The sequence below is a fragment of the Schistocerca gregaria genome, chromosome X, assembly GCF_023897955.1.
Source record: "Schistocerca gregaria isolate iqSchGreg1 chromosome X, iqSchGreg1.2, whole genome shotgun sequence".
NCBI lineage: Eukaryota > Metazoa > Arthropoda > Insecta > Orthoptera > Acrididae > Schistocerca > Schistocerca gregaria.
In genome coordinates this window covers 459,295,525-459,312,612 of record NC_064931.1, presented here as the reverse complement: position 1 = coordinate 459,312,612, position 17,088 = coordinate 459,295,525, and the positions used below count along the sequence as shown (strand labels likewise).

The 17,088-nt window shown below is 42.4% G+C and overlaps 1 non-coding gene across 1 annotated transcript; it reads left to right on the top strand.

Annotated features, from left to right (window-relative positions):
• The first annotated feature begins 323 nt into the window (after nucleotides 1-323).
• Trnas-cga (transfer RNA serine (anticodon CGA)) lies at nucleotides 324-398 on the top strand. Its single transcript has one exon. It is a non-coding gene; the product is annotated as a tRNA-Ser (tRNA).
• Nucleotides 399-17,088: the final 16,690 nt, after the last annotated feature.

Sequence of the window (17,088 nt, the reverse complement as noted above, 5' to 3'; positions counted from 1 at the left end):
GCCAGTATCCGTCTCCTACCTTCCAAACTTTACAGAACTTGGTAGAGCACTTGCCCGCGAAAGGCAAAGGTCCCGAGTTCGAGTCTCGGTCGGGCACACAGTTTTAATCTGCCAGGAAGTTTCATATCAGCGCACACTCCGCTGCAGAGTGAAAATCTCATTCTGGAAACATCCCCCAGGCTGTGGCTAAGCCATGTCTCCACAGTATCCTTTCTTTCAGGAGTGCTAGTTCTGCATGTTTGCCAGAAGAGCTTCTGTAAAGTTTGGAAGGTAGGAGACGGATACTGGCAGAAGTAAAGCTGTGAGTACCGGGCGTGAGTCGTGCTTCGGTAGCTCAGTTGGTAGAGCACTTGCCCGCGAAAGGCAAAGGTCCCGAGTTCGAGTCTCGGTCGGGGACACAGTTTTAATCTGCCAGGAAGTTTCATATCAGCGCACCCTCCGCTGCAGAGTGGAAATCTCATTCTGCTCAAATTTTGTTGATTGACAATTTATGTGCCGTCATGTGAAACATCCAATAGGATACGTCTGTAATCGGCGTAAGTGTTAAACCTCTCAGAGATGTCTCGAGCAGAATTGTGTCAGACTTCAAGTAAGTATTACTCATTTTGATTTCGTAAAGCGTTCATTGAAACAATGTGTTCTTTTGTAATATTTCTTCATTTTCTGAACCATATTTTTTTTTTAATTTACTCTGGGCAAAGAGAAATAATCTGCAAGAAAATATACAGCGTACCAGGACAGACAGTGAAAAATACCGATGTGACAGGAACATTGATTCATTATTTTGTTGTAGTACTTGTTGTACTTCTCGTTTAATGTTTTCTAATTCTGACTGGGGTATCCTGTTATTTTTGAGTATTACACGGATCTGATCAGCTAGTTGTTGTTCTGTTAAAAATTTTAATTCTGGGTATCTGGTAATAAATATTGTGTATTCTTGTGATCTGTATCCAGTTGTGTTGGTTCCTAAGTTTATTGCTTGGTATTATCCTATGTGGAAGATATCTTTAACAGTCTATATATGCAATCCTCCCCCCCCCCCCCCCCCATGAACCAAGGACCTTGCCGTTGGTGGGGAGGCTTGCGTGCCTCCACGATACAGATGGCCGTACCGTAGTTGCAACCACAACGGAGGGGTATCTGTTGAGAGGCCAGACAAACATGTGGTTCTTGAAGAGGGGCAGCAGCCTTTTCAGTAGTTGCAGGGGCAACTGATCTGGCCTTGCAACATTAACCAAAACAGCCTTGCTGTGCTGGTACTGCGAACGGCTGAAAGCAAGGGGAAACTACAGCCGTAATTTTTCCCGAGGAAATGCAGCTTTACTGTATGATTAAATGATGATGGCGTCCTCTTGGGTAAAATATTCCGGAGGTAAAATAGTCCCCAATTCGGATCCCCGGGCGGGGACTACTCAGGAGGATGTCGTTATCAGGAGAAAGAAAACTGGCGTTCTACGGATCGGAGCGTGGAATGTCAGATCCCTTAATCGGGCAGGTGGGTTAGAAAATTTAAAAAGGGAAATGGACAAGTTAAAGTTATATATAGTGGGAATTAGTGAAGTTCGGTGGCAGGAGGAACAAGACTTTTGGTCAGGTGAATTCAGGGTTATAAATACAAAATCAAATAGGGGTAATGCAGGAGTAGGTTTAATAATGAATAAAAAAATAGGAGTGCGGGTAAGCTACTAGAAACAGCATAGTGAACGTATTATTGTGGCCAAGATAGACACAAAGCCCATGCCTACTACAGTAGTACAATTTTATATGCCAACTAGCTCTGCAGATGATGAAGAAATTGATGAAATGTATGATGAGATAAAAGAAATTATTCAGGCAGTGAAGGGAGACGAAAATTTAATAGTCATGGGTGACTGGAATTCGTCAGTAGGAAAAGGAAGAGAAGGAAACATAGTAGGTGATTATGGATTGGGGCTAAGAAATGAAAAAGGAAGCCGTCTGGTAGAATTTTGCACAGAGCATAACTTAATCATAGCTAACACTTCGTTCAAGAATCATAAAAGAAGGTTGTATACATGGAAGAATCCTAGAGATACTAAAAGGTATCAGATAGATTATATAATGGTAAGACAGAGATTTAGGAATCAGGTTTTAAATTGTAGGACATTTCCAGGGGCAGATGTGGACTCTGACCACAATCTATTGGCTATGACCTGTAGGTTAAAACTGAAGAAACTGCAAAAAGGTGGGAATTTAAGGACATGGGATCTGGATAAGCTGAAAGAACCAGAGGTTGTACAGAGTTTCAAGGAGAGCAGAAGGGAACAATTGACAGAAACAGGGGAAAGAAATGCAGTAGAAAAGAATGGGTAGCTTTGAGGGATGAAGTAGTGAAGGCAGCACAGGATCAACTAGGTAAAAAGACGAGGGCTAGTAGATATCTTTGGGTAACAGAAGAAAGGAATTTAATTGATGAAAGGAGAAAATATAAAAATGCAGTAAATGAAGCAGGCAAAAAGGAATACAAACGTCTCAAAAAGGAGATTGACAGGAAGTAGTAGTCATGTAGATGTAGATGTAGATGTAGAAGTGCAAAATGGCTAAGCAGGGATGGCTAGAGGACAAATGTAAGGATGTAGAAGCTTATCTCACTAGGGGTAAGATAGATACTGCCTACAGGAAAATTGAAGAGACCTTTGGAGAGAAGAGAACCACGTGTATGAATATCAAGAGCTCAGATGGCTACCCGGTTCTAAGCAAAGAAGGGAAGGCAGAAAGGTGGAATTAGTATATAGAAGGTTTATACAAGGGCGATGTACTTGAGAACAATATTATGGAAATGGAAGAGGATCTAAATGAAGACGACATGAGAGATAAGATACTGCGTGAAGAGTTTGACAGAGCACTGAAAGATCTGAGTCGAAACAAGGCCCCCGGATTAGACAAGATTCCATTAGAGTTACTGACGGCCTTGGGAGAGCCAGTCCTGACAAAACTCTACCATCTGGTGAGCAAGATGTATGAGACAGGCGAAATACCCACAGACTTCAAGAAGAATATAATAATTCCAATCTCAAAGAAAGCAGGTGCTGACAGATGTGAAAATTACCGAAGTATCAGTTTAATAAGTCACAGCTGCAAAATACTAACGCGAATTCTTTACAGACGAATAGAAAAACTGGTAGATGCGGACCTCGGGGAGGATCAGTTTGGATTCCGTAGAAATATTGGAACACGTGAGACAATACTGACCTTACGACTTACCTTAGAAGAAATATTAAGAAAAGCCAAACCTACGTTTCTAGCATTTGTGGACTTAGAGAAAGCTTTTGGCAATGTTGACTGGAATACTCTCTTTCAAATTTTGAAGGTGGCAGGGGTAAAATACAGGGAGCGAAAGGCTCTTTGCAATTTGTACAGAAACCAGATGGCAGTCATAAGATTCGAGGGGTATGAAAGGGAAACAGTGGCTGGGAAAGGAGTGAGACAGGGTTGTAGCCTCTCCCCGATGTTATTCAATCTGTATATTGAGCAAGCAGTAAAGGAAACAAAAGAAAAATTTGGAGTAGGTATTAAAATTCATGGAGAAGAAGAAAAAACATTGAGGTTCGCTGATGACATTGTAATTCTGTCAGAGACAGCAAAGGACTTGGAAGAGCAGTTGAAAGGAGGATATAAGATAAACATCAACAATAGCAAAACGAGGATAATGGAATGTAGTCAAATTAAATCGGGTGATGCTGAGGGAATTAGATTAGGAAATGAGACGCTTAAAGTAGTAAAGGAGTTTTGCTATTTGGGGAGCAAAATAACTGATGATGGCCGAAGTAGAGAGGATATAAAATGTAGACTGGCAATGGCAAGAAAAGCGTTTATGAAGAAGAGAAATTTGTTAACATCGAATATAGATTTATGTATCAGGAAGTCATTTTTGAAAGTATTTGTATGGAGTGTAGCCATGTATGGAAGTGAAACATGGACGATAACTAGTTTGGACAAGAAGACAATAGAAGCTTTCGAAATGTGGTGTTACAGAAGAATGCAGAAGATTAGATGGGTAGATCACATAACTAATGAGGAGGTATTGAATAGGAATGGGGAGAAGAGAAGTTTGTGGCACAACTTGACTAGAAGAAGGGATCGGTTGGTGGGACATGTTCTGAGGCATCAAGGGATCACAAATTTAGCATTGGAGGGCAGCTTGGAGGGTAAGAATCGTAGAGGGAAACCAAGAGATGAATACATTAAGTAGATTCAGAAGGATGTAGGTTGCAGTAGGTACTGGGAGATGATGGGGCTTGCACAGGATAGAGTGGCATTGAGAGCTGCATCAAACCAGTCTCAGGACTGAAAACAACAACAACAACAACATCATATGTAATCCAACAGAATTAGTTTCAGGTGTTTGTAAAACATTGGTATCACAGTTAAGACGGTTAAATGTTGACTAGTGTTTTAATAAAAAATATTCTAGAACCATAGTAACGGCCGTCATTCTAAGAAATGGCAAAATTTAGGTGTTGATTAATAATCTATACACACAGATAACAGAACACTTCGTGAGGCACACACGGTGTCACAAATATGAGGTTCCAGAGGCGGCATCAATCAAACATAATAGTCAACACGATGTTTTCCTAGTGGTACTGACTTTCAGAAATCAGTACGTTGGGACCAGCGGCCAATATATCGGTTCCTTGCAATAGATTGTGTTTTGTGGGATCATAACATACTAATATGAGTAGGTCTCTAATAACTAAAAAGGTTGTTACTTATGTGGCACTGGCTCTTGGGCAAAAACGTTTGGCTACCACTGTCAAATTTTCAGGTGATGGCTTAAGATTAGGCGTAAGGTGCAATAATATAGTTTCAAGACAGTGTCAAAGCAGGTTCCAAGAGGCAATAATAGACTAAAACCGTATCATTGAGAAGCTGTGTCACCTCTACTATCGTTACCGCGGGGCTCCGCAGGACCAAAGTCACATTGCCAAGGGTACGAGGAAGAGAAAGAATTTTACGCCCCCCGTGCGGCCTAGGTACGTCTTATGTCCGGAGCACTCTCATGCACTGTGGTCGCGAGATTGAACATGACTTATTGGTTCTGTCATTATTGCTTCATTACTGGTTCCTGGTTTTATTGGCTCTTCTTTTGTGACACCACCAGTTGACGAACGCCACCATGGTGCAACGTGGTGTTGGTTGTTAAGCTGCCTCCGACAACCCTTCCTTTTCACTTTTCAGAAAAAAACTACTGTGTTTGCTAATACCTTGGACGGTCAAGTTAAATTGTACATTCGCTTCCTATGCCTTGCGGATACGCCTGTAATCGGCGTAAGTGTTAAACCTTACAGAGGTGTCTCGAGCAGCAGTTCCCGCCTGTTGTCGAAGTAATTTCAGTTCCTATGTTTCATTATGTGCATTTATCTCCAAAGGTTTGCCTCGTCTTATTTCCAAAACACCGCCGAGTTATGTAGTGTATACTGCTGTCAGTTTTAAAAGCCCCGCGCGGGCTGACGCTGTGTGGGACACCGCGTGTTGTCGGCTGGTGGGCGGAGCTTGCCCGGGAGATAACGCCACTGAAGTAATGGCCGCCGTTGGCATAGCCCCGCCCCTGTAAACGTTATCACAGCAGCTGACGACTCCCATAACGACAGTCCGTCAGCTGCGTCTGGCCTCTTGGTTATGAGATGGCATTAGTCTTTTACTTTTTCGCTATGCCATTTATTGTTTAAGCTCCTTACATGAATCGTTACTGGCAAAAATAGGGGACAATAGGGGACTATTCCCTTTCATTTACACTTACTAAAAAGACACTGCGGTGAAGCTATAAGCATTTCGCTGCAGCATATTATTGTACTGTTGACTGCTGATAATCTTTCAGCGCTGGATGAGTAAATCACGTAACAGCAAACATAAGATTGTTGAACTTAACCTAGTACTTCACAAGAAAGTCGTAATTTTTCCTTTGCTTGGATTCCTTTTATACAGGGTGTTACAAAAGGGTACGGCCATACTTTCAGGAAACATTCCTCACACACAAAGAAAGAAAATATGTTATGTGGACATGTGTCCGGAAACGCTTACTTTCCATGTTAGAGCTCATTTCATTACTTCTCTTCAAATCACATTAATCATGGAATGGAAACACACAGCAACAGAACGTACCAGCATGACTTCAAACATTTGGTTAAAGGAAATGTTCAAAATGACCTCCGTTAGCGAGGATAGATGCACCCATCCTCCGTCGCATGGAATCCCTGATGCGCTGATGCAGCCCTGGATATGGCGTATTGTATCACAGCCGTCCACAATACGAGCACGAAGAGTCCCTACATTTGGTACTGGGGTTGGGTAGACTAGAGTTTTCAAATGCCCCCATAAATAAAAGTCAAGAGGGTTGACGTCAGGAGAGCGTGGAGCCCATGGAATTGGTCTGCCTCTACCAATCCATCGGTCACCGAATCTGTTGTTGAGAAGCGTACGAACACTTCGACTGAAATGTGCAGGTGCAGGTGCTCCATCGTGCATGAACCACATGCTGCGTCGTACTTGTAAAGGCACACGTTCTAGCAGCACAGGTAGAGTATCCCCTATGAAATCATGATAACGTGCTCCATTGAGCATAGATGGAAGAACATGGGGCCCAATCAAGACATAACCAACAATGTAGAGCAATGTAGAGCAATGAGTCGCACGTCAACACAAGCACCGAAGTCAACATCACCTTCCTTCAATTCGGCTAACTGGCGGTGAATCGAGGAAGTACAGTACATTCTGACGAAACTAAAATGAGCTCTAACATGGAAATTAAGCGTTTCCGGACGTATGTCAAAATAACATCTTTTCTTTTTTGTGTGTGAGGAATGTTTCCTGAAAGTTTGGCCGTACCTTTTTGTGACACCCTGTATACATTTTGTTTTGACTTCGTGTTTTTATCATACCATCTGTATATTATAAACGAAAAGCAGATTACTGTGTATGTTCTACAGGATCTGTAGATCCCCCTGACTTGTTTGTAGGGAGTAGGGACAATTTATTAATATTTTTTTTGTTCTCAGTTGATTTCTGTGATTCAGTCTGCTACGTGTTGAGAGACTTCTCTCACACCCTGTGCACTGTCCCGGCACGTGATGCTGGGCTAAGCATGGTTCTTATAGTAAGGATTGGTGACAGATGGATAATTTGACGAACGTCACCTGCCACCATCACCAACGGAAGCTTAGGAAGAGGATCACGCGGGCAACGTAGGACGGCACCGGAGACGATCCGCTCTCTCTTCTGCTGATTCCTGATCCGACGATTTGACATCTCTCCTATAATCCACTACACACTTTGGTCGTAACGGTCCGCTCCAGACGCACGGTGTCTTCCCTGGATGCGCTTTATGAATCCCTAAAGGCGCAATAAATTTCACCAGGTTTTTACCAGATTTTCTCTGATACCGTTCGTAGCTTATTCACCTTTAATGTCTCCTGTTTCCATTCTGCACACTTATATCGATACAGATAATTACGGAAAGCTCTTTGTGACAGAAGATGTGGCAAATGTTGTGTGCTACACTCTGGCACATTTTGCTTCCATATTATCGTTCAGCACATACTTGGTTGATGAGCGTCCTCATTTGATGACTCCAGCATCTATATATGAGTTAGGATGCATCCCGTATTCACCGTTTTCTTATAAGACTGTCCAGAAACGAGTGACTGTAATCTTAGGTGGAGAAGATAAGACGGCAATGCCGGCTTGTGCCACGAATCTCGGTAGCTCACTATAGTTGTGCTGATAATGTCTTGCAAGAAAAGAAACGAAAACACTCGAGCAGTGGATACAATTTCCGTTTACATGAGTCCTCCAGTGTAGAAATATCCCATTGAGGAGAAAGTTATCGTAGGAATAGAAGGAGTTCTGGGCCTCATTGGAGCAGGAAATAAATATTGTGACATCTGGCATCAGATCTGACTTATCGCATAATTATGTGGTGCTGTCAAACGCAATGAAAGGTACTAGGTTTCATTTGCTTAGAAAATGCAGATCCTAAAAAGCAAAGAATGCTCGCCTTTATAAGTAAATTTTCTAGAGAGTATAAGAAAACGCAGGGTGCGGCTGGGAGTGAAAGGATGTCGATGTGGAACTCAAGTGAGCTCACGTGAAGAAGTCGTTAGTCGAGGCAACGCACTGAGGACGGCTATATATCGCCACACATGAGGCCCCACAGGGCGTCGGCAAGATATGCAAACGTATAAGGTGCTACGCAGCCTGCCACACACATGCCGAGGCTGTTTTTCCGAACAGAGGAGTTTAGGTCAGACAGTTGTCACAAGAGCGATATCGGTACATGTCAGTCCTCGGCGCAGGACAGCTGTAGTATTCGCTCTGGATTTGCTCGTGCTCCTACTACGCCGTGTACCTCCTTGCAAGGGAACTTTAGAGTAATAGTGAAATAGCATCCAGTTAATCATTCACTTTCTGCTCAGACGAGCATTACAGATTGTTCTCGTTCAATCTAGTCTTTGTTCGTAAGTTTCCCGACTAGGTTTCGCAGTTCCCTCAAAATATTCAGTTTGCTATCTCCACGTTAGCTAACTGGATGGATCTTTCTCATCCTCCCACGACATTAAGTGTCTGGACTGCTTGCCGAATGCAAAAAGGGGTCAACAGGTCTTAAGACTGAAACAGGACCAGGTGACAGTTTGCTGCAGCAGTTTTGCTAGACAAGCTACAATATCTGCTAACGTCGTTACGGGCACTAAAGGTGCTGCTCCATATGTCTCTGCAGCAGCTGACTACGTTGTTTTACTTCCTATGCAAGTCTGACAATATCCTCTCACACTGAAATTTTAAATATAAAAAAATGAGAACGATTATGAGTTCCTCGATATTCCTCAGTGGGTGGACCAGTGGTGCAGAGGACCATACTTGTAATACAAATATGCCATTCCTGGACAATTTGTTGTTCAAGTGCAGCTACTGGTAGTTGGACATTTACATACTTTTAGTTATCGGGTATTACTGTGTGTAGTTAACGAAACTTGCTGGACACGTACTTGTAATTAGGGGATAATAGGTAATCAGCTTCTTCCCGTAAACAATCTCCAACACAAGAGATCGACAGTACAGAACAACATCGTGGTGACTTTTAAGTGAATCATTTGAGAATTGAGAGAATACCAACCCTATCTGTAGAGATGCTCCCAATGAACATTACATATGACCGGAAGAAAATTAGTTGCTATTACCTACAATACAGGTATGACCTTAGAAGAAAATATTTAAGCAATGATCTGAATGGTGAATTTAATCTGAATGTGTTAAAAAATTGTTGAAATAACTCTGAGCAGTATGGGACTTAACATCTGAGGTCATCAGTCCCCTATAGCTTGGAACTACTTTAACCTAACTAACCTAAGGACATCCCACACATCCAGGCCTGAGGCAGTATTCGATTCTGCGACCGTAGCGGTCGTACGGTCTCAGACTGAAGCGCCTAGAACCGCTCGACCACACCGGCCGACACTCAATGTGTTACTGAACTAGACAGTATTGATTTTGTACTTAATATATTGCTGCAAAAAAGTGAGCAATCTATTCCCATTCATGTGTCGAATATGGTGAAGTGTTTTTATTAATTTTTTTTATTTTTTTTATTTCTGTTACGTCTGACTTCGCCGTCTTGTAGGTCTATGGCTGATTGTTATGTTGAGTACAGTTTATATTTCTCTCAAAATGATCCTGAATATGTAATACTAAACATCTACCGCAAAATTCTAGACCATTATCGATAGAAAAATGCAGAAATGAGAGGACGCAAGAGATGCGAAACAAAATTAAAAGAAAAACCCACGATCACAAGACCCTATGTCCCTAATCCAGTATAATGACTGTCAGCCACGTTGGAATTGCTGAAGACTACTAACCAAGCAGTTCCCTAGGCCTGTATTTATCCCTGGTTAAACCACTGCCGTAACATCCTGCATGTCCGACAATATTCGAGCTTTCGCTTTACCATTTGGGCTCCAATGTCGATTTTTTAAATGTTTTACCAATTTAAGAAATTTTCAATTTAAATGAACACATTACATATGTAAGCAGCTTACTCATCAGCATCCTATTCGAACCCACCATCACCTTCCTCAAAAACTGAAAAGTGCTATGAGCTCCCTCCCCCCCTCCCCCCCCCCCCGCCCACAACGTTTCCACACCTTCTCGTGGTCGTCCAGCTGTTGTTGTTCTTGTCTACATGTGCTACAAATCTGTTTGATTTTGAACCCTTTGGTCACCAGGTGTGTACGTGGACATCGAAATCCCTATAATCAGTTTTGTAAAACTCAAGTTGAAGTGCTCTTAATAATCTATTAGCAGCAGATATAAGCGACTTACATCATTCGGTATCCTGAGTAATTCTGTCCTAGTTCAAATCATCCAATTCGTTCCCCCTTTCTAGTAGGCGCTAATTAGAATGAGGCATGAAATGTTCAGGTGTACCTCCTAAAAAAGCTGTCCGGAAATTTGAATAGTAAATCTCTTCGTGATGCACAACGCGTTTCTTGTAAAGTCTGGCAGTGGAGTTTGTTTCGCACTTCCGTAACGCTGTCTCGCCTGTTAAACGACCCCGTGACGAAAAAGAGTTGAGCTACATTTCCTTAAGATTCCTCCTATAAATCTGAGTATGGTGTCTGCTTATCCCGCTATCTGTTTTATGTGATCCTTCCACTTAAGGCGCTCTGGACAGTTACGCCTAGATATTTTAGGGCAGACGCTGTATACAGCTGTTTGGCGTCAATACCGTAGCTGTACAGCAGTGGGTTCATTTTCCTATGTATCCGCAATATGAGCCTGCACCAATCACCAATTCTTTGCAGGTCGTTCAGCAAATTCTTACTATCTTCTGGCATTGCTATTCAGATACAAGCAACTACATCATCTGCGAAAAGTCTTAAAGAGCATCCGACGCTTTCTACTTGGTCATTTATATATATTCTAAACAGCAACGGTCCTATCACACTTCCCTATGATACTCTGGTTATTATCTTTACATCTGTCGATTTTTCCTATTAAGAGCCACATGTTTAGTTATATCTACAAAAAAGTCTTGAACATAATCGCAGGTCTGCTCCGATACTCCGTAAGCTCGTATTTTTTTCGGTAAACGGCAATGCAGGACGGTATGAAATGCCTTACTGAAATCAAGGATCACGGCATCAACCTAAGCGCCGTTGTCCACTGCGCTGTGGATCTCATGAAGGAACAGAGTTTCGCAGGATCTATGTTTGCGGAATCTATGCTGATTTTTGTAGAGGAGATGTTCATTTTCCTAAAACGTCAAAATTTTTAGCATAAAACATGTTATATAATTCTTCAACAGACTGATGTCAACGATATAGGTCAATAATTATGTGGATCTGTCTTACGGCCTTTCTTTAAAAGGTAAATGACCAGTGCTTTTTTCCAGCCGATAGGTACCTTTCGTTGTTCAAGTGATCTACAATAAATTACTGCTGGAAGGGGAGCAAGTTCTTTCGCGTAATTTTTACAGAATCTTATAGGTATCTCATCTGGTCTTGACGCCTTTCCACTACTAAGCGATCGGTTTTCTCAATATCTGCCATTTCGACGTTCGTACCACGATTGAAAGGAGGGACAGTGTTACGATCTTCCACGGATAAACAACTTCGGAAGACCGAATTCACTGTTTCGGTCTTCCGTTTGGGGCCCGGTGTGGTCACTGAGATAACGAATAGACGATTTTGATCTACGTACTGATTTTACATACGACCAGTATCTCTTAGGGTTTCTACTCAGGTCGTTTGACAACGTCTCACCTAGAGTAGCATTGAAAGCTTCTCCCATTGCTCTCCTTACGCCCATTTTGGTGCTTCGTCCAGCTTTTGTTTGACAGCTAGGTTTTTACTTCTCTTGAATCTGAGATGAAGTGCTCTTTGTTTGCGTAGCGCTTTTCTAACACGGCTATTAAACAGTGGTGGATCTTTCCCATCCCTTAAAAACTCGTAACATAATTGTCGAGAGCATATGGAAGGACGCCTTTTAATTTTATTCATTTGTTCTCCACATCTTCGTCCTCATCGCCGAATACTTAATGCTGACTGCTGAGATATTCTGTAGTTTGTATCCTAATCGTGCGGTTCTCGTGAACACATTCCTTCAGTATTCTAGGATCATCCAAATGAAGTGGCATGCTTTTTGTCCTCACAAGAACCAAATCTAACGTGTTGGCTCCACTCATACGAGCTAGTTTTGGACAACGACCACGTATTCTGTGTGGATTACGCAGAACCGCCAGTGACAAGTGGTACAGTTTGGAACAGGGCTGGCTTGATGATGACGTCGATAGTATGCTACGACGGATTGAAGCCTAGAGCAAAACAATGGTACCTTCCACCACTCATGAGTGCTGTGAATAACCCTCATGGGAAACAGGTGATTTCTTCATAACAATTTTTTTTTTGAGATTTGGTGATCTGGACACTTTGAAAATGATTATATATATATGTGCCTCTTAGCCTATTTTTCTCTTCTGCACCGCGAATTTCGAAATAAAGAAGTTATTGGTGTGCGAGTGTGTATCTTGCTCTGAGCGAGGAATATGGCTCATTGTTAAAAGGAATGAAAAGCTGGAAGCATCAGCAACCATTAAGGCGGAATGATTATATTATAATAAAAAGTAAAATGTTAATAGTATATTCAAGGTCCTCTTCTATTCTGTTCTATTGTCGTTAGTTTTTTGTGTGATTAACAGATGGCCAATTATGTCGTTTTTGGTACCATGGGGGGCTGCCCTGGAGGAACAAACAAACACTGTCCGAACAGGCTTTGAAATCCCAGCGGTAGCGACTGGCCGCCCTGTCGTCTTCAGCCCTAAGCCGTCACCAGATGTGGATACGGAGGGCCATAGGGTCAGGACACCGCTCACCCGCCCGTTGGCAGTTTTCGTGACAGGTGGCGATACTTCCCTGTCAAGTAGCTCCTCAATGAGCTAACAATGGCTGAGTGCACCCCTCTTGCCAAAAGCACTGGGCACACACGGACCGTGACCCATCCAAGCCCTTAACTTTGCTGATATGACTCGAACTGATGTTACCCCTGCGGGGAAACCTGTAGTACACTTTGCGAATTTTAACGGCCCAAGTAGCGCGGTTTGCGAGTAGATAGTGCAAGTATGTCTACGGAAATAAAGGTTGTGGTAGCAGACCGGATCGATATAGTAAACAAAGTAAAGATTAAGGAGAACAGGCGATAGAGTTACTTCACAGAATGCGGAGAAGAGGCAACAACAATTTCACGATTGGTGAGTTGAAAATAGGCAGTTGTATGGTCGTCCGCCGTTAATTTATCCTAGATTTGTGCAAAGTGTTGACAGATTAAAAAGGAGAAGCACTTGTGCAAAGTAGGTAGTAAGGAAAAGGAAGTTAATTGTGAGAGTTAAACTGATGCGCAAAGTAGTAAAATTATAGACGTTAAAGAGAATAATGGGGAATTATTGGTTCCAACATCATATGAAAATACGAAATCAAAATGATGTTGTAGCGCCAGACGAAGTCAGTGTGTGCTGTTCTGAAATAAGGGCGTGTGTGAATAGCAACATAGGTGATACTAATATAGGTGCAGTAGTACTTACCGCAGTAGAGGATAATGGATGTATCGTAGAGACTGTAGAGCATGTGCCAGCTGTGCAGGACATTACATTCGCTAATGATTTTCATGGTGTGCCCAGTGGAACTGCATCAAGACAATACTGATGTTCATATTGTGGAGGATGGACAGAAACCTATTGATGATTTTAGTTATATTGCGAATGTTATGGGTAATGAAGTAGACGTATCTTCAGAAAGGATGAGGAAGGAATAAAAGAAAGAGAGGACGTACTTGTACGGCTAACAACGGGCCGACAAGACTTAATCCGTTGAGGAGTTTGTGTCTGGAGATCATGAGGTGGATGAAGTTGTGATGCAATGTGATAAGTATGAAGAGGAAGAGAATATGTCACGTATTGTCCTTAGGCTGTGTACCGTCAAACTGAGAGAGACGATGTTTCAGACGAGAGAGGCTGCTGGCAACTATACAGTGTGGCAAGGATCTGCTGTCATGGGCTTATAACCAAGTAAACTGCATACGAAATCATTAAGATTCAATACGCGCGATAAAGTGTCAAAGGGTATACGAAAGAAGTTTAGAGAGAGGTAAGGTACAATGATGCACAGAATTACAGTAAGTTCTCATTTGGTAATTTGCTTTAAAGTAAAGGGAATAACTTGAACTACCGGCCACTGTTGATAGTTTCTGTGTGAGCATAGTTTTAAGGATGCGTTGGAAAATGTAAGGGAAACTTTTGTTGCAATGACAAATTCTAGGAAAATGTACCAAAGCAACGAATTAAGAAACCAAGTGGTAAACAAGCAGGAAGGCCGAACAAATCAAATTAATTGTACTGAATCACTTCCTGTAAAATAACTGTTTGGATTTTTTTAGAAGAAAGAATTTTGCAATTTTGTTTTTCTATTTTGTCACTCGGTGATTCTGAATATCATTTAGATTATCATACAGCAAATGAACCATGTGGTTTAGGCTAAATTAGAGTGAGATAAAGTGAAGAATACTGCATTTTATGACAAGCTCTGAAACATGTGTCACGACTCCTTTGTGCAAGAAAGTAAACACGTCACAATAAGAGGACCAGATTTCTCAAAGTGGGGAAGAACGTAACCCCACAGTTTTACCAAGGCGATTCAGTGTACCACCGTCCATCAGCAGAACGAAATCATAGAAGAGAAAGTTGTCTTTATCCTAAACCCGAGGCACCCATATATGAGAAAGTGTATTCTGAGAGCAAGACCACCGACTTAAAACGTCGACGAAGCAGAAGTTTCTAGGCAGCGTACTTGAAAGCCAAAGTTGTGAAATGTTACACTTTGCCAGGGCTTCTGGTAGAGGTGACGAAGCAAGAAAATGGGGCAAATTAAGTATTCGATTTATGTCAGCGCTTTACAGATACTGCTTTCAATGATTTCTGTGGTGGAAGTTCTACAGTTGGTATATGCAACCTCTGCCCCACCCCCGTCACCCAAAAAAGAAGATTCAGACTCTCATTTCCCATTGCTATGTATATCCAGTAGTACCCAGGTGCATACGGTGTATTGTGTGTATCAGTATGCTTCAACTGATTACTACGAGAATGGGACCACATGGAGAACAAGACGACGTAACATTTCACCGTTCACCGACTTTGCCGCCAATAGTTGCAGACTCCTGCCTGAATTAAGGTCTGTGTGAGGTCAACTTCGTGCCTTTGCTCCACTAGGTCTCTTGCTACGTAACTGCCTGCTGTTGCGACCACATACCTGGTAGGCTGTGAGTTCGAGCATTTCTGTGATATTCGGCCTGTGAAGGCCCACATTGTCCCTGACCATATCCCGAGACGGGCGCCTGCCATCGTCTTCAGTCATGCCGGGTACAATGATTTAAACACTGTCAATCCAGATGTGTTGTCGATGCTGTCATGGAATATTCAAGCCACGCAGGGGTGCCACGGTCATCCCTTGCCGAGAGTACAGCGCTTTCCTCTGCCGCGTGGACTTCAATAGTTGCGGCTTCCCGCACGTGTTGCTTTCTAGGTGGGGGAAACGCTGACGTCACCTATGTCACGAAAACCAAAAACCCTCTCTCCTAATACGGCTCTATCTTTCTAATTGGCAGCAATAAAGAACCAATACAAACAGGGTTGCTTTACTCAGGGTTCGCCTTACGATTCCAGTCGCCACTAAACCTGCAACAGACCACCAGGTGGAGAGACAGCGCTCCGGCCAGATTTGTCATCATGTGATTCACCCACCACTGTAGAGATCACGTGCGGATGCCCACAGAAATTTAATTTCATGATCGTATCTGCTACGTCCGCTTGTGCGAAAGATATTATCGCCGTTGGCTTGCTGTAATCCAGTCCTAACGCTTGCCTAAGCCTTACATTATCGTCATTGTCAGTGTTAACATTATCGTCAGGCAGAAACAAGCCAGACACTTTGCTGAGTCCCTCCAACTCGATGTGATATTACCATTTCCTCTCATGATGGTGGATAGAAATGTTGGACCTCTATTTTTATCCGTCAGCAACCAACAGCGTTATCCAATTATCTCGAACTCAATTTTTTTTTTTTTTTTTGCTACATATTGTTCCCAGTGTATCCAACAGCAGTCTTCTTTAGCACTTCTGTACAGTTGCAAAACTCCAACACTTTCTTCCTGTCTTACTGAAAGCTGGTAGAGTCTCCTTGTGATCCTAAGCCACAATATCAAGTGCGATAGCTATGTATTTCATGTTGTTTTAGACAGTATGTCCACTCGTTTTCTACAGAAGTAGTCATCTTGATGTCCTGTTTAAGTAGCTGCAAACCGTACGACAATCAGAGGGATCGATCTCACAGAGGCAACAACATCGGTACAAAGTGCTTCCCAGCCTGTTCTGTGAAAGTCGAGACTGGTCGACTGCTCTGTATTCGATTCCCTAATGTAATTATTGACAAACTAAAGCCTCCATTCTATAGCATAGTGTTCACTAGAAGTACTGAAACACTTTCCACTCTGTAACTCTCTCTACTGCTGCATTTCTGTAGGAAATTGTTATACGTAAATTGCTGTCATTTCTCCCTTGGTATGTAAGTGCCTGCCTCTCTACGCTGAGAATCACTGGGTTAGTCTGTGTGTGTATGATGTGTCAAAGGCTTGTCTGGATCAGGTGCTACGACGAGCACTGCAGTATTACTAAAATGTACTAACGTCTTAATAAATGCTCGGTGTAATACTGTGCGAGAAATGCGTGTGGATATTGGTATCTACATATTTTGCTTCAATTTCTCTGCCCGGGGAATGGGTGTTTGTGTTGTCCTCATCATTTCATCATCGCCATCATATTCGTGACAGTGGCTAGATTGGGCTGTGTAACAAAAATTGGACTGTGTAAAAGTTGGGACTTTGTACGGGCGCTGATGGCAGCGCACATGAGCGCCCCAAAAACCAAACATCATATTTTGTTTCAATGTTAACCGTGAGCTAATCACGCAAATGACCTGTCTTGGTTACAGTAAAGTGTCTATTAAATAAGACCATAGCTGACACTGGCCT